The sequence below is a fragment of the Protopterus annectens genome, chromosome 10.part0 (genome assembly GCF_019279795.1).
Source record: "Protopterus annectens isolate FY-2018-M chromosome 10.part0, PAN1.0, whole genome shotgun sequence".
Lineage (NCBI taxonomy): Eukaryota > Metazoa > Chordata > Ceratodontiformes > Protopteridae > Protopterus > Protopterus annectens.
In genome coordinates, this window is record NC_056744.1 from 460,198,203 (window position 1) to 460,220,661 (window position 22,459).

The 22,459-nt window shown below is 38.1% G+C and overlaps 1 protein-coding gene across 2 annotated transcripts in view; it reads left to right on the top strand.

The window, feature by feature from the left end:
• B4GALT2 (beta-1,4-galactosyltransferase 2) overlaps positions 1–22,459 on the top strand; it is a 2,452,938-nt gene that overhangs the window by 2,008,993 nt on the left and 421,486 nt on the right. The window lies entirely within an intron of this gene.

Consider the following 22,459-nt stretch of genomic DNA (forward strand, 5'->3'; position numbering starts at 1 on the left):
AAGCAGACATTGAGAGTAAACCTCATTAGTACATGTGTCTTTTAACCAATCAGCTTTACCCTGTATTTCCAATTGTATTGCTGTTATATTTGTTATACTTTCAGAAGTTTATAAGCTTCTCATTTCAGATATTGTGACTAGATATTACAGGCAGTGGTCACTGATGTAAGAAATTGCCAGATTGCACGACAATTCTAAAAATAGGCATTGACGGATGGGAGAAGTTCAGAGTGCAAAGTCCTATTAAGCATTCATGTCATGCAGGGTAAATAACAATGAAGTAAAACCACGAGTTAACAGTCTTTAGAAATCCATTTCTTGTGCTGAAGCAGCAGAACATTTTGCTTGTTAACTATTCTGAGCATTGCATTCAACCTTTGCCTCCTTGAAGTACACATTTTTTCTCTCTAGAGAAATGTGAGTGTATTGTTTATGAAGTGTTAACCTTGACCGAAATTTTAATTTCTTTGAGGGAGAAATGTGAGTGTTGATAATTAAGAAAATGTGTTAGCATCCATATCATTAAATAGAGCAACATGAACTGAAATCTGGGATCCCTTTTAGCACCAGGACTGTATAAATGAATTCCATTCTTTCCACACAACACACTGTGTCTTCAGCAGTTCTTTTATCAGCTAACTTAGAATCAGCTAGCCAGAGAAGCCTTCAAGTCTTCAGCATAACAGCTCATGTTACTTTGTGACCTAAGGAATGGAGTACCATTGAGACTTTTTCATTTCTTCTACTATCTTTGGCACAGAATTCTCCTGTATTGTGTTGCCGGGCATGTTGGCAGACTGTATTGTAAAGTGTGAATGGTAAAGCACTGCTTAAATGACCTGTCCGGTGCTTTCAAGCATTCATTTCTGAGATGAATGCTGTTTCTTTGTTCCTGTTTTTGTCTATTTCATCTTCTGCAGTATGATTCATTGTAAACTTTTTTCAATCACACCTGATGTTTTTTGAGTGTCATGAAGTGATTGAGTTGCAAAGATATTTTCCTCAGGTCAGTGTTGTAACTTAATGAATGACTAGTTAGAGCCTTGGAATTTTAAATTTGACAGTCCTATTGTGCTGTAAAATATGATTAAATATGCTTGTTTTTCTTAGTGTTTTCTTTTCTATGATGCTTTGTTAAAATCTTTCTATACAACAGTCATTTTGCTGTAAAATTGGAGGAAAGCTGTTAATTGCTAAAGTTAGTCTGAAATTAGTGTGTCATTAAATTGTGAATTGTTATACTTATAAGTGCAATGACAGCACTTGAAAGCTAAAATTGTTCAGTTGTGTGTGACTTTTGTTTGACTTTAAAATCTTAAGTTTCACAATATGTATATAAAGCTCTGGATAAAACAGAAGTACTATTCATTCTTCACTAGCTATGCATTTGAAGGAAGGGAGACAAAAATGCAAATGTTTTACATATAACACTTGAAATACTTACAAGATTAGTATGAACATTACCCACATATGAAGTACAAGATAAATAAAGATAACATTTTCCCATCCTCCCAAGCTGTTATTGCTGTGTAATTCTAAACTGCTACTGGTTTGAGATAGTTACAACTTTCAACATGAGAAATGTGAAGATTTTTAATTTTGTGTTCCGTTTTAGTTCATTTTAACAGCCTGTTTCTGTTTTAGCTAAGCTCTTTAATGCTATTTTAGTAATTACAGTAAACAGCAGTGCTACGTGTTGCTGTTAAAATGGTCTGACTACTGGCATTAAATCCTAGTTTCTTTTTTTGTGATGGAAGTGGGAGTCAGGCTAGTTCAGGACTTGTGTTTGCTTTGGGACAATTACAGAATGATTAGCAACAGACTTAACATACTAGTAATTTATCCTCCCTCCCTAATTTTGTTCTAGCCTGAACCAGTGTTGTCTGACTGCCCCTGATGATAATTTGAGCACATAAATCCCTCCTTCTTCTCTTTAATTGGCACATAATTATCACATTGTGAAATCTCTTCCATTAAACTATTTTAATACATTTGCTCTCCTATTGTTTTCCACAGAGCCAGAATACAGGGTGTCTACCAAACCAATCCATGTTGCTTTTTTTTTAAACATAGTGACTCGTGTTACCTGCTATTACTATAGATTTGTTTTTTTGGGGGGGTTTTTTGCAGCTGCTCCTAGTCTTATCTTACCTGTTCATGCTAGTCAGTACTATAGGATCAAACTGGGAAGTTTCTCCCCTTTCTCTGGTAAACCTTGAGATGCCCTCTCATTCATATCATCCTACCTGTTTAGTGCTGCATTTACATTACTCATTTAAATACCTAAGCACTGGAAAAGCTAGAATGTCAGTCTGGCAGTTTCACATCAGTCGCCAGCCTTTTAACACTAGCTCTCCAGTAGTTCTCCTAGAACAGACTGCAAACTGACCTATGCTCACAGATAATGAACTTATGGTCACTGTAAATAATCCCATCTGTTAGACATGCTTCCTTTTCAACTACAAACTTTCCCTGTGACTTTTGTATGTTTTCACTTCAGTCATTCACTAGTCATGCCAAAATGTCTTATACTGTAGCTGTCAATCAATTCCAGACCCTCCTAGAAATAAAAACATTAACTCTCAACAAAAATCAGACCACTCACCCCCTTCATGCATACCTCATACAAAGAGTCACTCTGCGTAAAAGCACTCCAAATCTATTACTTTGTATCACAGCAGCAAAAAAAAATGTTTTAGTGATAGGTGATTCTGCTGTCAGGTACACTGACTTGTCACACTCAGAGCTAAAAAAGGAGAGGGTCACAGTGTGTTGTCTTTCAGATTCCAGGATCTTTAACACTCCAAGGACCCTGAAGACCATAGGAACCCTAACTCTTAATAAATATAAGTTCACCCTAGTAATGATACATGTAGTGGTGAACGATTTGAGAAGCAAAATCCTGAGCTATGTGCAGGGAGACACGTCAACACTTTCTATGCATGTTACAAATACAGGTAAGGCACTAATCTTGAGAGGACACTGCTGGTCAATTTCATACCTCGAATGCTGCCTAGATACAATGAATAGGGAAAACTAGCTTCAATAATTAGTTAAATAGGTAGTGCTGTTCCAGGGGAATCCAGTATAGGTCAGCATGTGAAGAGATGCTTGACAGTCCAGGTTACTTCACTAAGGATGACCCGCACATCTCATTTCAAGGCATTTACACACTGCTTGTTTAATGTTTTTTCAGACAAAGTCTAGTTGAAGGACATTCCAGCATACCTAACATGTCAGTCCTGAAACTGGATCATATGAATGTGGCTGTCCTCAAAGAGGCACTTCTGTATTTGGAAAACACTCATGCCTGTGTGGTTACTGAAATTTGCTTTAAATGTACAGAGAGTACTCCAGCTATACCCCACTCTGTGCTTTTTAAGCTTCAGACTCAATGGCAACTGTGATGTGGTCTCAGTATTAGTTGAGGAAGAAAGAAAAGCTCACCCAGACTCTGTCACAACTTGCTGTGAGGGAAAGGTTAGTTTATTTTTGCTTTATTGTATTTTGTGTTGCGTTATTGCCTTCTTCTATTTTGTATATTGTGTTTTACATGTAATCCGCTTGTAATTGCATATTTAAACTTGGAAAGAGATCACAGCTGTGTCTCTTGTGAGTCACACAGAAATTGTTTTTCCCACCCTCCCAATGCTGGTGCTAGTGTTTTTAAACTGAACTATCTTTCTAGTTACCTGCCCCTTATACTAATTTGAGCAAATGTCTTCTTCCCTCTCCTCTTCCATTGGCTATTGTGAGTAAGCACAAAATTATCATTTTGTGAAATCACTCCCCTTCTATTTAAATTTATTGGCCATCCCATTGTACTCTATAGAACCAGAATACAAAGTACTCACCCCGTCCAATCTCTCTTGCTCTTTTAAAATTAGTGGCTCTCCATTTAGCTAGCTAAATCTTAAGTTACTCCCCTCCTTCATATGTAACTGCTTAGTGCACACTGCAGCTCTTAGGATATTAACCCATTTTTCCATCTTACCTTTAAAGTCTGCCGCATCTACTCCAAGACCACCATTACTGGTGAGACCACATTCTGCCTCTCAGTAGTCATCTTGGGATAGTGCTTCTGTTTTGCTCCTGATGAAAGAAGGAGTATAGAAACATTATTTCCTGGGGACTGCTGATCACTGGAAAGCCTAACAACTGCTTCATATGTACCAGTTTGGAATTTGTGCTTATAATTTGCTCCCGGTGAGAGGAGCAGAGGGCATAGATTCCAGACTCTTTCTGGTTGGGCAGTGAGTGTCTGTGCTTGACATTCCTGACTGGTCTGGTTGCTATTCAAGACATTTACCAGGAAAAGGCCACAACAAACCTATAGACCCTTACACCATAGGGGACAAGACTGTGGATGACCAAACAGGCTGTGGCCTGCTTCTCATCATGTGATTGCTGCTACTGTTTTGCTTTTGGTGAGAGAAGAAGCAAAGAAGCATTGTATCCCAGCAGAGTGAAGCTGTGGTGAGACAAAAACTCGTAGTAGTCAGACAGCAGCCATTCAGATTACTCACCTGATTTCAGTTTTCTTGACAAGCTAATTCTTTCTTTTCAGTAAATACTACTTAATTTGCTTCTAACTTCAAAACATCTGCCTAAATAATTTATCCATAAATCATCAGGCTTTACTTATTAATTTCTCCTCGTGTGTTTGGCAGTGCCCTGTATAGCCACAGACACCTTGAGCTGACATTTTTCCTGTAAATGCACCATTGAAATTTCACCAATACCTAGTTTCACATAGGACAACTAGTTTGCCGTAACAAGCACTGCCCCCAGAGTTGGAAGCTAGATACCCCTGACATTACTTTATATTCTCACTCCAGCTGTCTAATCAATAAAAAAGGGTCTGTTTTCATGGATATGAATCTTCCCACTAACTCCATTACCAGATTGTTGGATATGGGGACATGAGCATCCTGAGGCAATGTAGAGATTTCCTCATGTTTACTGGCAACCAGTTAATTCTCAAACAAACTGATATGGTATGTGAGAGAGAGGTATTTACACAATATTACTAGAGCCAAAGCTCTCATATTAAAGCACTCCTAATGTCAGTCAGGTTGTCAGTAGTACACACGCTGAAGTCATCACACACAATTCAAAGCAGACATATAGACCCACTTATGCTGAGGCACTTAAATGCAACTTTCCTAAACCCCAAAGATTTCCTAGATGAAGTACACATAACAAATACTCTCAGCAACCCTGAATGCACTCTTTCAAAACAACACGCACATCAGCACATGCAGCCACATCTCATGGAGACTCTACTTCTAAGCCCATAAGCCAAGCCACCACAGAATCCAGCACTTTAGTCATTGAAGGCTCCATTATTTGACACACTGATGTCCTTCTCAATGGGCTGAGTAAGGAGAAATGAGTATGAGTCTTGCACAACTCAACATATTACCATCACCGAGGACAATACAATAAGAGTAGGAAATGATTAATCCCAACAATTAGTTGTCTTTCTGGTGTCATTTTAAGGGGATCCAATAATTTTCAGCTTGGGTGGACATGGTCAGCAGACCACATTGCTTTGCCAAGGGTGGACTGCACCGTATTTACCCTTTAGGCTTTCAGATACTGGCTAAGGCTTTGCCTGCCCCCATAATGCCTTTTTAGACAATGCCAAAACTGACAAACCTATTGACATAGCAAAATCAATTCAACAAAGCCTCAAGGTGTTAATACGCAATGCCAGGAGCCTAAATAAAAACTGCACTTCCTCCAAGTGCTCATCACACTTGAAAATGTAGATATCTTTGTAGTTACCGAGATGTGGTTTAAAGTGGCAGAGACTACCCTGGCAGTGCAAGGTTTCAGTGCCTTCCAACTTTTGGACCAGTAGCTGAACAGACAAGAGCTAAAGGTAGAGATGTCTCAATATAGATCAATAACAAGCATATCTCTAGGGTGGTTAAACAAGATGACATGCTGGAGTTCCTTCAAGTGCAGATTACCACAGACAAAATCCTGTAGCATATCCTAGCCAGCTATAGGTCACCCTCCATGTCCCAAGAAGCTCACAATGCATACTTGGACCTACTGGAGAGACTTACCATCCAACCTAACACCCTACTCATGGCAGACCTAATTCTACAGAGCCTCAAATCTACAGGCACAGAGATTCCTGGATTTCATAAATACAAACACGCTTGACCAAGTAGTGATTATGCCCACTAGAGACTCCAACATACTGGACCTCATCCTTACAAATATGGGAGAATACTGCACCCCCCAATGTCTCATCCTTCCTGGTAAGGTCCAAGCACAGAGCTATCTCCTTTGAAATCAAAATCAACTCCATAATCCTGTTAAAACCAGTAACAGCTAAGAACTATTCCAAGGCAAATTACTTATCAAGTGATGGTTTGTCAAACTGCAATACCCCTCCAAACCCAAAGAACACACAAGTCTATACTGAATTGCTCTCAGAAACTCTGTACAACCATGTCAAAAATGCAATACCCCTCCAAACCCAAAGAACACACAAGTCTATGCTGAATTGCTCTCAGAAACTCTGTACAACCATGTCAATGGCTACATAGAGGCTGCTGTACCCACCAGAAGTAAGCCCTGAATTAACCCCAGAAACAAACCATCCTGGTATCATCCAAAATTAAAGAGTATATGCAACAAAAGGAAAAAATATGGCAAAAATCCGGATGGGTAATTCCTATAAACATGAAAACTTTTTTTGACAAAGTAAATAGGCAACTAAGAGGGCTAATTAAGTCAAACAAAGCCAGATTTAAGGTTAAGATATCCTTCCACGTAAAAGATAACCTTAAGACCTTCTACAGCTATGTCAGAAACCTCAAGTGCTGCACACAGCAATGTGCTGAACTGGTATTTAATGGTACCACATTCACCACACCTAGTGATCTAGTAAACCTGTTAGCAGACAAATTCAGTTCCAACTTTACCCCCTCAACCATCCCCCCCAATAACACTCTCAAACATAATCCCTCCAACTATAACTACGGATAATGTCCTGGCTGCACTTACTAAAGCCAAGAACATGGCCACATTGGGTCTTAAGAACATCCCAGGATGCCTCCAGAATAATCTGAAATATGACTTATCAGGACGACTGGAGTCATTATTTAACTATGGTCTTAAAACAGGCTTTGTGCCACGTGACTGAAGTACTGTGATAGTCATCCCCCTTTATAAGGGAGGACCATAAACAGATCCTGGAAACTACAGACCCATTAGTCTGACTAGTCCTATTTGCAAAACCACAGAAAGAATTAACAAGGATATAGGAGACCTCCAGACACTGGATCCATCCCAGTTTGGCGTTTTGGGATAGGTATAATGTTAATGGTGTTTGCCTTGTAGATACAAGGTAAAGGGTTTGATACTCACTTTTCAAAGAGGAATTTGCTAGGCTTAAAATAACTTGCAAGGGCAGCTAACTTGGTACTTATCTATGAACTTAAGATGCAATACACATTTACCTATCTTGATTTAGCCAAGGCTTTTGACACAATCTCCCACTCAGGGATCATTGAGAAACTCTCCCAGCTGGGAATGAATCCATACATCACTAGATGGTTAGCCAAATGGCTCACCAACAGAATGTACAGTGTCAAAGTTTAGAAGTCCACCTCCACCAGTAGGCCAGTTACCAGTGGGGTACTACAAGGATCTGTGCTGGGCCCTCTACTCTTTGGGCTCTACTTGTCTGAGATCAAGGAGAAAATGGATGCCCTTTGGCTTACCAAGTTTACAGATGACTGAAAACTGGGCACAATCATTGAATCCCACAGTGATGTAAACATATTACAGAAGGGGCTGTCACAGACAAATGATTGGTGCCAAAGTCATGGAGTACAACTAAATGCAAAACAATGGCTCATTATCACCTTTGGCAAAAAAGTAGCCCCTGATAATTATGATCTAGATAACACCCCTCTAAGTTCAAGCCCAGTGGTGTGAGACTTGGGAACACAGGTTGATAGTAATCTAAACTTCAATCACCATGTGTCCGTAGTGGTAAGAAACGCCTTCTATTTTGCACATCCCATAAATAAGGGCATCACATCCAAGACTAAGGAAGTTATAACTCCTCTGTACTCAACCCTTATCAGACCAGTAATGCTCCCTTCTGTATGTATTTCATCAGACACCTGCAGCAACTGGAGAGACCACAGATGTTTCTAACCAAGAGAATCCAGGCCTTCCAAAACATGACTTACATGACAAGACTAAACGTCCTGTCACTGTAGTCTATCTCATACAGGCTGCTGAGAGGCAACCTGTGACTGACTGGCTTATGGAGCAGTCTGACTCTGCCCTAATGGAAATGCTGTGCATCTGCAAATCAAATGGGACAAGAGTCACTTGCTCCAGAGATCTCAACCTAGCCTGTGACATTAACAGAACATGTTGGAAAGACAGATACTGTATATCTCCCAGAGACTACCACTTCTCTGGAGCAAGCTCTTACTTTAAATGAAGCAGAGCTCCTCAATGATCCTATTTAAGTGCAACTTTGACAATTGGATGGGTGACCGTAAATTCACCCCAGGAGTGGCACCTATGTTTCTCATGAACAGGGATAGTCAGTGCTGATCACACAATCGCTTTGCTAACAATGACCATCTAACCAAACTATCTAATTTAACTATGGTCAATTGGGGTACGCAGGTTTTTACATGGCTAGGCTTGTAAAGACCCTAGGGCCATTAGCCTAGTAGCCTCCTATGAACCTATGTGAAAGGAAGGTCATGCTTACCGAATCTGGTGGACTTCTCTGAAAAGGTCACTAAGGCAGTGAATGAGGGGAAAACTGTGCATACTGCCTACTTAGATCTGGCTAAGGCATTTGATACAATATCCCTCTTAGACATTGTTAACAAACTTACAGAACTAGATATAAACCCCTTTATAATATGTTGCATAGCTAGCTGGCCCAGTGATATGTACCAGGATGTTAAAATTGGTGAGGTCAGCTCCACAAAGAGGTTGATCACCAGTGGAATCCCATAGGACTCTGTGCTAGGCTCACTCCTCTTTTGTGACTACTCCTAGGATGTCAAAGCCAATGCCAAATGTCTCTGGTTAACCAAGTTTGCAGATGACTGCAGCAGTCATCCAATCTCCCCAAAATGAGAACACCCTTCAGGAAGGTCTAATATGACATATGCTTGGTGCCAAAGCCATGGCTTAAAACGTAATGCCAAGAAATGCACTATAATACATTTTGAAAGTCTGAAACCCTGAGTAACTGTGTTATCAATAAAAAAACCTTAAAAGTTGATTCACTAGTCAGGGATCTGAGAACTCATGTAAAGAGAAACTAGCCTTTGACCAACATGTGTCCAAGGTAGTAAGAAAATCCAGTCCTTCTTTGTTGCTTAACTTATAAGCAAGGGCATGGCATCTAGGTCCAGAGAGGTCATCATACCACTGTACTTGGCCCTCATCAGGCCCACCATAGAGTATAATGTCACCTTCATTATGTACCTTACCAGACACATGCAGCAACGGGAATGTCCACAAAGGTTCCTTACAAAAATAATACTGGCAGTAGGAACAATGTCCTGTGGTGATCACCTCAAAGCCCTGTCTCTTTTCTCAGTATCATACAGACTTCTGAGAGGTAATCTTACCCGGCATACAAGTCATCCCTGGATCGTGTTTAGATGAATCTTTTGCACATCCACAAAACCAACAACATCAGAACTACTAGATTAAAGGATCTAAATTTTGCTTGCAATATAAATAGGACACACTGGATAACCAGATATGTTTCTCAGAGAATTCACATTCTCTGGAACTGGCTCCCTATCCATGTGAAGCGGAGTTCCTCCATCCATCCCTATTTAAGTGCAACTTGGACCAATGGATGAGTAATCAGAAATTCACCCCGGTCTGACCCCTATGTCTCTGTTGGACAGAGTCATAAATCAGTCAGTAAATCACTCCCTATAAATCAAATATTAATCACAGGTATAGGTCTCATTTGTGTTTCATGGCTAGGCTTTTAAGGGGGCTAGTGGTCATTAGCCTAGTATACACCTATGAACCTAAAAGGCTATTATAGTCTTTCAGCTGTAGGTGGGAACTTGAAGAGGGGGAAGATTTATTGGGGTGTGAACAGATAAAATCTTAAGAAATTTCATAATTTAGAAATGATGAACATGGTGCTATTGATTCACAAATAAAAATGTGAGTAATTTAAAGAATGGAGTAAAACAAATACCGAACTCAGGAAGCACTTTGGGGAATGTGAAATAAAGATAATATGTGTATCGATGCATACATTTATCATAGTATGAAAACTTGTGTGAAATGTATTTATCATTTATACAACAATTTTTTGCCTTTACTGTCTTTTTTAAATAGCCTTTTGTTTTATTGCCCAACAATTTTTATTTCCCATTCTTTAGAGTTTTTCCTGAGCCATGCATCTGTTCTGATGCGTGGCGAGCTGTTTTTGTCCTTGTTCTTGTAGCCAGTTACTTCCTTGCTTTTGTAATTCAAAGGGTGACTATAGAGAAGGTCAGGGGGGATTGCATGGGTTTACTGAAGCAGTAGTGGGAGATAAACTGGCTGAAGTGAAAATAAAAAAAGAAAAATAAGTTGGTTAACAGGTAATAATCTGTAAAGCCAGTAAGAGACTGCATCAGTTAGAAATAGGGAACAGTGGAAACATGACAGGAAGGTGGAAGGACAGTTGCAGAGTTCAGCTGGAAAGTTATTTAGAGTCTGGTACAATGATTTTAAATGAATCAATAATATGACAAAAGCACTAAGTCAAAAGTGTTGGGGGCAGTACAAGAAATGGAGCAGACATATGAAAAATGATGGTGATGTGTTTCCAGCTAAATTTACTTTTAATAGCATTAGTAACAGAAGGCTATGAAAATATTTGATTAAGCAAATCAGTGTGGAAACAACCACAAACTGGAGGTGACAATGAGACAGCGGATAGTATTTGTGAGTCTGGCAGGCCATATATGAAAGGAAACATACATTAGCTCATTTCTATGGGATATGAGAGAAGAGAGAGAATAGAAAAAAAAAACAAATAAGCAAGTTATAAAAATAAATAATTGCACTATGCTACTATAATAAAGTGACAGAACAGAAGACTGTAGAGAACCTAGTTTCAAACCTGAACAGTCAGTAAACATCTCATTAAGTGGAGTGGAGTGTAGAAACATCTGATGACAACTAAAGATAATAGCTGTCAATGGAAATGAAGATCCAGATCTTTAGGGTGTGACATTGTGGGGATATTGAAACCCAAATGTTGAGGATGGAACTGAAATCATACTGGGCAACACTGCCTGATGAATAACAAAGGGATGAGGTATTATTCCTGCTGCATTCTTAACTCACTGGTATAGGTTGAGTGACTTATCTTTGCAACAACAGAATCACATAGTAAGAAATTATGAAGTCTGAAGGCTTTTCCAAACGGGCTGTCTGAAAAGTAGTTTACATGCATCTATTAAGCAAAGTAATATGAACAAGAAAAACACTTTTTCTAGCCTGAGGAAGATTAATTACATAAATGACTCTGACAGGTGAGCAACACTATAAGGTTAATGCATTAAATAGCCTGTAACCAAGGCAAATAAAGTGTTTTACATTATATGCAGCCATTGCTAAATAACTTTTTATGCCTTTAGACATTGCTGTGATATTAAACTGTTGAATAACCCAACACACCGATCAATGTTAACTGGCCAAAAGCTATTGATAAATGTTATAATGGTAAGAGCCCCGCAGCCATCATTAAGTGTTAAATTGATAAATTTCCTACATACATTGTTAAATGGTTTGTTAAATTATCTGCCATTTGTGTGACCTGTTAAATTATTAAAGTAACTGAAATCAGTATTAATTATTACAGTACCCACAACCCTTATGAACTTGTTTTCTCTCATTTTTGTTTCCTTTTTTTCTTTTTCTGTCACTGCGCTAAGATTTATTTTCTTTTAAAACTGGAAGGTTAATGGGATATGGTCACTGAAGGGAATAGATGAATAACTGCAATTTTGAATTCTACAATTTTCATTTATAAATTGTCTAACCTTGATTAAATTGTGCTGCTTGCTTGTATTTTCAGGTGATAAATGGAGACAAGTTTTGGTTAAATGCGTCTTATTTTTATAAAAATGTATCCATATACTTTAACAGAGAAATTAGAAATATATATCCCTTTGCATTACAAAAGTAAAACACAAGTGCAGCTTTTTTCTGATAATGCACAGTTACAGCTACAAAATATGTATTTAGCTGTGTGTATTCGTTGGTATATGACAAAGACTGAATAGTACTGATGCCAAAACAATATGCAGACAAACTAAGATTTCATCCCATATCCTCACAATGCATACCTGCCATATCCTCCTAATGCATACCTGCTATATCCTCGCAATGCATACCTGCTATATCCCTGCAATGCATACCTCTTATATCCTTGCAATGCACACCTGCCATACCCTCCTAATGCATACCTGACATATCCTCCTAATGCATATCTGCCATATCCTCCTAATGCATATCTGCCATATCCTCCTAATGCATATCTGCCATATCCTGACAATGCATACCTGCCATATCCTGACAATGCATACCTGATATAATCTCGCAATGCATACCTGCCATAGCCTCGCAATGCATACCTGCTATATCCCTGCAATGCATACCTGTTATATCCTTGCAACGCACACCTGCCATACCCTCCTAATGCATACCTGCCATATCCTCCTAATGCATATCTGCCATATCCTCACAATGCATACCTGCCATATCCTCACAATGCATACCTGCCATATCCTTGCAATGCATACCTGCCATATCCTCGCAATGCACACCTGCTATATCCCTGCAATGCAAACCTACCATATCCTCCTAATGCATACCTGCCATATCCTCGCAATGCATACCTGCCATATTCTCACAATGCATACCTGCATAACCTCCTAATGCATACCTGCCATATCCACGCAATGCATACCTGCCATATCCTCCTAATGCATACCTGCCATATCCTCCTAATGCATACCTCTTGAAGCTGGCCAAGCATGTTAGCAGCTACTTTGACACATAAAGCAGGTTTATTTCATTAAACAGTAAAACACATACAAAAATTGCAACTGTTAAATTACATGGAGCCATTATAAATGGATCTATATTTAAATCACAACATGAAGTCATCTGATATACATGTAGGATAAAAACAATTTCTTCAGATGCTGAAGTGACAAGAAAATGCCAAGAAAAGAAAAAAGAAACTAGCAAGCTGACTTCATCTTCCACAAAGCTGCTGTTATTATAGTAATGACTAGATAAGGAATCTTCTTAGTGGGTTTGATTCAGTTTTTCCAACACTTGATTATTAAGAATGGCAAATGTACTCTGGATCAATAAATAAAAGCAGGACTTTTTTGGCTGCTTTGCAATTCTGGGTGGGCTACTAACTAAGCAAAACAGAGTTTTGTTTTCACTTTTCATTATGTTAGAAGGTTTATGTCACTGATTCATCTGACTCCTCCCAGCAAAATAAAGTACATAGAATTGAAAAGTGAGCAACAAGTGAGAAAGATAAAATATGACGTACGTTTATCTATTAAAATTCCTTGGGTATTTTAATACAGTCCTCTAGCCTAACCTAAAGCTTTTGTAAATCATCCAAGCTGAATGGGGATGCAACATTAAATTATGATATATTCCTTGTATGCATTATTGCATGTAAATACAAGATAAATAATAACCACTTTTGAATATTAGACTTTTCATTTATTTACTTTTTATACAGCACTTTGAGTTGGAAATGCCTGTTTTCACCAACTTCCCAGCAAAATTGAGTTCTTAAGCGATTTGGTCAATATTCAGTCTATAAGTACAATATGATGAGGGATTGAACTCTGAACTATAGGCTGAAACTTGCTAGCAGCATGTTGACGTAGTAATCTGGGTTACAGCGCCAAGAATTTACAACAATAATGGTTAAAGTCATGGTGCACAATATAATGAAGTGTGAACATTGAATCAGTGAAAATCAAAACAGTAATTCACTAGAAAATTACTAGTGCGTTTGTAAGTATCATCCCTTGAAAGAGAGAGTTGTTTATGAGAACACAAAATAAGATACATCCCAACATCTATAAAAGAAGTAATGATCCACATATTATGAAACCCCATCTACAGATGTCAGTTAGTTGCAACAGCAGAGCTTGCATCATTAAAAATAAATGTATGATCATATATGTGGCCACTGTCAACATTTATAGCTAAAGTCACTCACACATTAAAACTAAATGTATGATCATATATGTGGCCACTGTCAACATTTATAGCTATAGTCACTCACACATTAAAACTAAATGTATGATCATATATGTGGCCACTGTCAACGTTTATAGCTAAAGTCATTCGCATCTACTCTGGCCATGAAGTACAAAGGTATTTTCAGTGGATCTGAATGTGATCTGCAGGGCATATGCAAAAAATGTCATTTTACTGTTCAGGGAAGCAGTTTGTTCTGGATCTAAAAAAAAAAAAAATCCAAATGTCACAGTCATGTAACATAGTAAAGAAATGGCTGTATCTTCTGTTTTGAGGTGATGACTTTGAAAACTGTTACAAGTAAATGCCTACATTTATTGCATTAAGTGACAACTTATAACTTAAGAGTTATAAACACAGTTTTGCCCAAAACTTCAGCATAATCGTTTTACAATGAAGTGCAAACAGGAGACTTTTTTAGATATGTCAGAAAAGTAGATTCTTGCAACATGAGGATAAAATGTCATTCTGCTGTGCAAAAGTAGTTTGCATATGCATTGGAGAGATGGCTGTACTTGTTTTCATGGTGTGTTCTGATGAAACGCCAATGTGGTAAGTTTCTGTAAAAAATGAAAAGTGGCAAAACCGTGAGGCTATATTTTGCAAAGTAAATTCAATAGCCAGTGCAGTACTGAAAGCAGCTGATACTACCAGACTTATAAAAATAAAGTGTATTGTATGTGTGCAAAATAAAATACAAGTCCTACCAATCAAAAACAAAGCCTTGTAGTTTAAGTAAAAGTACTGCAAATAGCTTTAACTCAGTCTTAAGGTCAGTCTTATACTTCTGAGAAACAGTCTTTGTTGGTATGTCTCTGTCTCTCTCTCTGGATTCCTCTGCTAGGAACAGTTTCTACTTTCTCCTTCTAAATCTTTAAATATCTCTCTGAATTCCACTGCCCTGGACACCAAATCCCTTTCCACAAAGCAAACTCTATGGTTGGCTTTCCTTCAGTCCTCTTTTTATCTTATATTCACTAGCTTCCTAACTATCCTGGCCTGATTAACATAATATTTCTTTTCTTAAAGAAACCAGTGCAATTTAAAATGACTACTCATTTAAAGAAAACTCATTCTATTTTCAATTAACTATATATAGGACTAGTATAGCCATTATTTACATACAAAGAGCTTTTTATAACACTGCACCAGACATTATTTATACAACTTTTTGTACATTGTTTGGTGACATGAGAACCACTAAACTGTACTACAGTTGACCCTGTAGTTCTAAATCATCAGTTTCATGCCTGTTGGATAATCTGTGTGCTTGAAACAGGCCATCTACTCTGTGGTAGGTCTAGCCAGCCAATGCAATACTATACCTTTGTACAGTTGTAGCCCATTTGGTGCAGTTAAGATTTTTGCCTTATTCACTCTATCTTCTAGTTTTTCCAGTCCTTGAACTGGGCTATTGTCACCTTTGGGAATGCTGTTGTGCTTCCCACAATCTTCAGATCTCTCATTTGTTCCCTTAGGTTTGGGAACTGACTCTGGTTTGCTGCACTCATTTTGTGAGGCCACATCTGTTTTAAGCCATTTCCTTTCTGATTTCCTGTACTACATTTCTCTGTAGATTTGATATTCTATAGGGTTTGAAGCTAACATTTTCCCTGATATATTTTCACCATTGTTTTGATTCATATTTATCTGACAGGCAGCATTGAAAACACTTCCTTATTCCCTAACAGAACCTTTCTTAGTTAGAAATTATTTCTACGGCTTAGGTAGGGTGGCATTTACCTTATGTGATTCATTTTTTTCTATTATTTCAAATAGACCCTGTCATTTATCCAAACATTAATGATGGAGCCAAAACTAACACCTGTCCTACCTTAAATCCCCAGGTCCTTGTATTTCTGTTATATATCTTTTGTTGTATAGTTAAATTATCTTTAACTTTAACCCCCTCCACAAAGGAGGAGCAACTACAGACCCTGGGAATTATCACCCCATTAGCCTGACAAGTCTGATATGCAAAGCTATGGAGCACATCATCATGGACCTAATAAACAAGGATATAGGGAATCTCCAAACTCTGGATCCCACACAGTTTGATTTTGTGAAGGGTAGATCATGCCTGCTCAACCTGGTCGACTTCTTTGAGTCAGTCACCAGAGCTGTGGATGAAGGCAAGGTGGTTCATATAGCCTACCTTAATCTGGCCAAGGCCTTTGATACCATTCCCCATTCAGGAATCATAGAAAAACTCACTAAGCTAGGCATCAACCCCTGTATTTGTTGCAAACTGGCTCACAGATAGAACCCACAGTGTGAAAGTAGCTGACTCCAAGTCAGACTGCCAACCAGTCATGAGTGGAGTCCCATAGGGTTCGATCCTGGGTCCTCTCCTATTTGGTATCTACTTCTCTGAAGTCCAGACCAACATGAATAGACTCTGGCTGGCAAAGTTCACAGACGATTGCAAGTTGGTAGCCATAATTAACTCTCCAAGTGATGTTGACATCCTACAGAAAGGCCTCAATGAGACCAACGAATGGTGTCAGAACCATGGCCTTAAGCTCAATGCCAAAAAATGTGTCGTCATCCCCTTTGGGAAAAACCCAGTTCCCATGAATTACCACATCGATGGTAGTCCACTGAACACAGAAGGCGTCATAAGAGATTTGGAACACAGGTTGACAGCAACGTCTCTTTTGATCACCACATTGCCACTGTGGTCAGAAAGTCCTTCTATGTGGCACATCTCATTACTAAGGGTTTTGCATCCAGGAAGAAAGAGGTCATTGTCTCCCTCTACTCTTCCCTCATTAGGCCAGTCATCAAGTACAATGCCCCATTTGGCATGTACCTCACTAGACACCTGCAATAACTGGAGAGGCCGCAAAAGTACCTCACAAAGTAGATCCTAGGCCTTAAACACTTGTCCTATATGGACAGACTAAAAAACACAAACTATTCTCTGTCTCATATCGCCTACTTAGAGGCGATCTCTGCTTGACTTACAAAGCCATGTCTGATCCAGTTCTGTTAGAAATGCTACATCTAAAGAAATTTCAATCCCTCCACACTACAAGCACCAGAGACCTCAACCTCATTAACATAATCAACAGAACAAGCTGGAGGAACAGGTTCATAACCCAAAGACTGCCCATGCTATGGAATAGACTTCCCAGTTATGTCAAGCGGTGTGCCTCAAATCTTGATGAGTGGATGGGAAATAAAAATTCACCCCAGGGATCACTCCAGTGGCTCTACTCAACAGAGGCACTGGGAACTAAGGTCGGGTGCACAATGCCAGGGTAATCCTATGGGGTAGGCTTGTAAAGGCTCCAGAGCCATTAGCCTAGTACACACCTATGAACCTATGAATCTATGAACTTGACAGGAGAGGACTACATTGCCTTCCTGAAACTGAGGTCTTCACAGGTTCTTTAGGAAGATGACAAGCATCTCTGGTTGCTGAAATCTTTTAACTGTATATTTGGCTAAAACATAATATCCTCTCTGTTTTATTAGCTAATACAAATACCATGTCTGTTTAATTGGCAAAACAAGTTTTCCTCTCTGTTTCACTGGCTAAAAGAAATATTCTGTCTGTTTCATTGGCTAAAACAAGATATCATCTCGGTTTTGAAGTTTCCTATTTCAGCTATAATATCAACAGATACACTAAAATAACTAGTATCTTTAATAGTGCCACATATACCTTCTTTAACAGAGAATGCTGTGCCTTTTATATAATTTATGGCAATTTGTTAATCAAGAAAACCAGCTGTTGCCTGTGCAATTCTTTTATCTTGTCTGGTAGCACTATCCATTATTACAATCTCTGTGCCATCGCTTTGGATTTTAATTGCACATCTTCAAACACAGGTTTCTTACTTCTTAACAATAGTTTTAGTTCTGATGCAGGCATCATAACCTTTAACCTTGGCACTTCTTGCTTGACCCCTCACAAATTCTGCTCTGCACAACTGATGCATCCACACTCTAAAATTGATGTACTCTTCATGCCAGCCTGTTTTCACCTAATGCCTTGCTTTGTCATAGCTACATTACATATGTTATAGTTTTCATACACTTCTTGCCACTTAGAATTTTTAGGTTTTAATCCACTGTATAACACAGGGCAATTTTACTGCTGTAGCAGCCCTCCAGCACCATCTAGCAGCTCTAGACATTAGGGGAAGTTCCCCAGTACTCTGACCAAATTTCTCCTTGTCAGTATGAACACTACTTTGCATGTCCCGTGAAAAGAGAATGTTGGCCTAGTCGGACGAACCCAGTCAAGAAGGCATAAGTAAATAATTTTTGAATTTTACCTTTATTCTGTTTCATCATTATTAGTAATGATGTTCCTCATTTACATCACTGTTACAGTAGTCGTAACAACTGAGGCTTTTTGAATCTGAGTCTCAGATATCTGGTTTGACTTCATGAGCTTAGAACCCTTCGCTCTCCAAGCATGTATAGAGTCTGCTGTCTGGAATGACTCAGTCTGCTTCAGAGCTCAGGACGAGATAAGTACCATATTAGGAAATGTCTTTGTTCACAAATACTTGTGAGTGATACAATTAGTTTAGTCTGTATTAACTTTTAATGGCAACATATCTGAAAACATTCCCTCTACTATGTAACCAAGGATTTTGTTATTTTTTTTTCCAAAATCTGTGATGCCATTCCAATTTCTATCCATTTCCCATGGACAATGATGATTAAATAAAGCCTGCAATAGTAGATTTGAATTTGTAATGCCTTACAGGCTACAGCTAATGAGGAATGATTAGTCAGAGCTGAGACATCATTAAGCAGTTTTGCTGTTTGTTTTCTTAAATAGTTATATACATGATTTTGACATATGCATTCACCCTTGAGCCCAGGGTGGGATTCTTCCAAGAAGCTGCACCTCATAGCAGATTCAGCCTTCAAAAATTCCCAAATAGGGCAACTTACCTTTACAAGTTAACCGCTGCAAGCAACACTGGTGACTCTCCTGGGTTCACTCCATACTTGTGCATCTTTGTATCCAAGCAGGAGAGGACACAGAAACTCATGGTCTAAGGTACGATATAAAAATACCTAGATATATAGACTTATCCACATAGGCTGTACAGAGGAGACTGTAAAAAGTAGAAGCTGCAGTGATGCAAAAACAGATGTCCCGAGCAGCAACATAACCCATGGAGAGAAAAGCACGTCTCCTTCTGAGGTGCTGGTGATTACTTTTTTGCTTGTTTATTTGATGGCAGCTTCACAAATTGAATTAAAACATCTCAAGGTTTCAGTACCATTTTTGCTGAAAAATATACTGTCAGTCCTTCAGATATAAACTCAGTCCTTCGAATATAAACTCTGTACTTCCAAAGCACTGACTCATACTGAAACTGAAAAATAGTATTGTAAACATTATTTTAAGGACCAATTTGCTCCGCTCACATGTACTGATATTTCTATAGTGTCCCTTTTATGATTATACCATTTAGCACCACTTTTGTACTAAATTCTTACAGATTACAAAAGCTCCCACTAGTTTAATTTCCAGCTGCATGACTTTCATTAATTTTTTACCATTACTTGTGTTCCAGTTTTAAATTTGGCTTTTTAACTCTTGTGGTGTAGACTCTAGTGTCCTTTTGCAGACCTTTCCTTATTTTGTGTACATATTTTTGCAGTATATGTGCTTGATCTAGAACTTGTAACTGAAATACTGGCCTTTAGATATTCCAGGGAGGCAATAGGTATGCGGTTTTCATGTTTGAAATGTAAAAGCATTTGCTGGCCTACCATTAATTCAAAAGGAGACAGAGTGGTAATTTCAGACTATAACTTCCATTAAATCCCCAGGAACTGCTGTAAAGTAATATTTTTCTTCTGTTTACACATTTTAAAAACATATTCCTTTGATATGCTACTCATCCGTTCAGCAATCCCTGTTCTTTCTCATGTCATATTACATGCAATTTCTGCTGTATTTCTAGTTAAATTACACATCCCTTTCAAAATCCAGCTTAGAATATGTGGTTCATTATCACATTACAATAATACCAGGAACCTCCAGATAAACAGGGCTTGGTCTATAGCAAGCCGCTATATGTTGTTTTTGATGTAGCTTCCTTTGTTGGCATTACCTTTAATCATTGAGAAAATGCATCTACAGCCACTATAATATGTCTTAAACATCCTTTTGTGGGTGGAAATGGACTTACAAAATCTGCCTGTGCAGTCTTTAATGCCCATCTGCTAGATGGGCAGTTGACCATTGTGAGATGTTAATAATATACATATTTGCAAACTTTTTCTCATGTCAATATTGAGCATCATAAATATAGACATAAGAGATAGATGAACTGAAACTGGACAAAAAAGGGACAAGTGGTTGCATTACTTTGTTTTGCAGTACAGTCATGACTCTACCCTTCAGACTGCCTTAGTTGTGCTAAACTGTATTTGATTTCTACTTTTACTTCTATGTTTCTCTCTTTACCGATCATTTTGCTGGACCTTCAGAGGAATCCTTCTGTGTGTGTTTATAAGGAGTAGCTTTATAATAGTTAAGTGGAGTCTGTATAACCACTGTCATAAATCCTACCATATGTTTGTCTGGTCAAGTGTCATTTGAACCTTTAAAACATGTTTCATATGATTAAAGTACCCCTCCTCTGCTGGAGTAAGTAAATGGCTAAAATAACCTAGAGAATATAGCTGTGAACATGTTCTCTTGTGACCCTTTGGCCACTGCCCCAGAAGCAGCCAGTGTAGCATTGTCTGAAACATGAACTTGAACATAAAATGCCTGACTATTGCCAGGGACAATCAACAAGGCTGCCTTTGACAATATTCTTTCCACATTTTAAAAATAACTTATTATTTCCACTGTCCTCCCCATTTCATTATATCCTGAATTAAGTCCTTTTAACGAGGTATACAAAGACTTTACTAGTGCTGAATAATCTTTAACATTTTTATGAAAATTAACCAAGTCTACAAATTTTAATTGATCATCATATTCAGTACTATGGTCAATAGAATTTCTTGGACTCATGCCACAAACAGCTGTCTTCCTTTAGCTAAAATCAACATACCCAGTAACTGAACTTGCTACCTTGCCAATTATACCTTGTCTAGATTCAACGTTAGCCCTGCATCCAGCAATGCCTAATACACTTTAAATAACACATTCAAATGCTGCTTGTAGCCTTCTTTCCGAACAGGTATATCATGTACATATTGTAATATCTGATCTCCGAGGTTTAAAGCCTCAAAAACGTGTGCCAGAGTATAATAAAAATGTATTGAGGAACTCTGGAATTCTTGTGGTAGCCCTTATATAAAATACTGCTGGTTGTCAAATATGAAACAAATTTGAGAGGAGCTTCAGGTATTATACATGCAGGAAAAAGTCGGTTACTATATCCAAGTAGATGAATGTCTTACCATCACTTCAGAGACGAATCATCAAATCAGGGATGACAATCACTAAATGGACTGTCTGTGGAGTATGCTAATTTACTAAGTATAAGTCAATATTAAACACCATGTTCTGTTTTTTTTTTCTTCATAGGCCAAATCAGACTACTGTGGGAGGAATTGCCTTTTACTCCTACCCCCTGTTTCTTTCAGTCCGTGATGGTTTGTATTATGTAGGGCTTGACTACAGCTGGAATGTTTTACTGCCTTTGGAATGGAGGCAGTCTTCTTCTTGCCATTAATAGCATTTTTATTCTTTCTCTACATCTCCTCTTTGTTGATGCATTTTAGAAACAGTGATGTCTATCACCATATGCATATATCTATATCTGTATCTATCTATACACACACACAGACACACACACACACACATATATATATATATATATATATATATATATATATATATATATATTTATATCTATATATATATATATATATATATTTATATCTAATATATATAATTATATATATATATATATATATATATACGGGTCTACTCTTGATATAATTGAACCACACTTTGCCGAAACTATTTTCAAAGAAGAGTGCCACTGAGCTGATTTTTACTTGGATTACATCACTAAGTAGGCTTGTTATTTTCACTGTTTGGAGGTTTGCCACATGTATACGTGCTGTTTTTCTGGTTCTAGTTGTGTTTTCAGTGAGGTAGTTGTATTACCTGTTTTGGTACTTT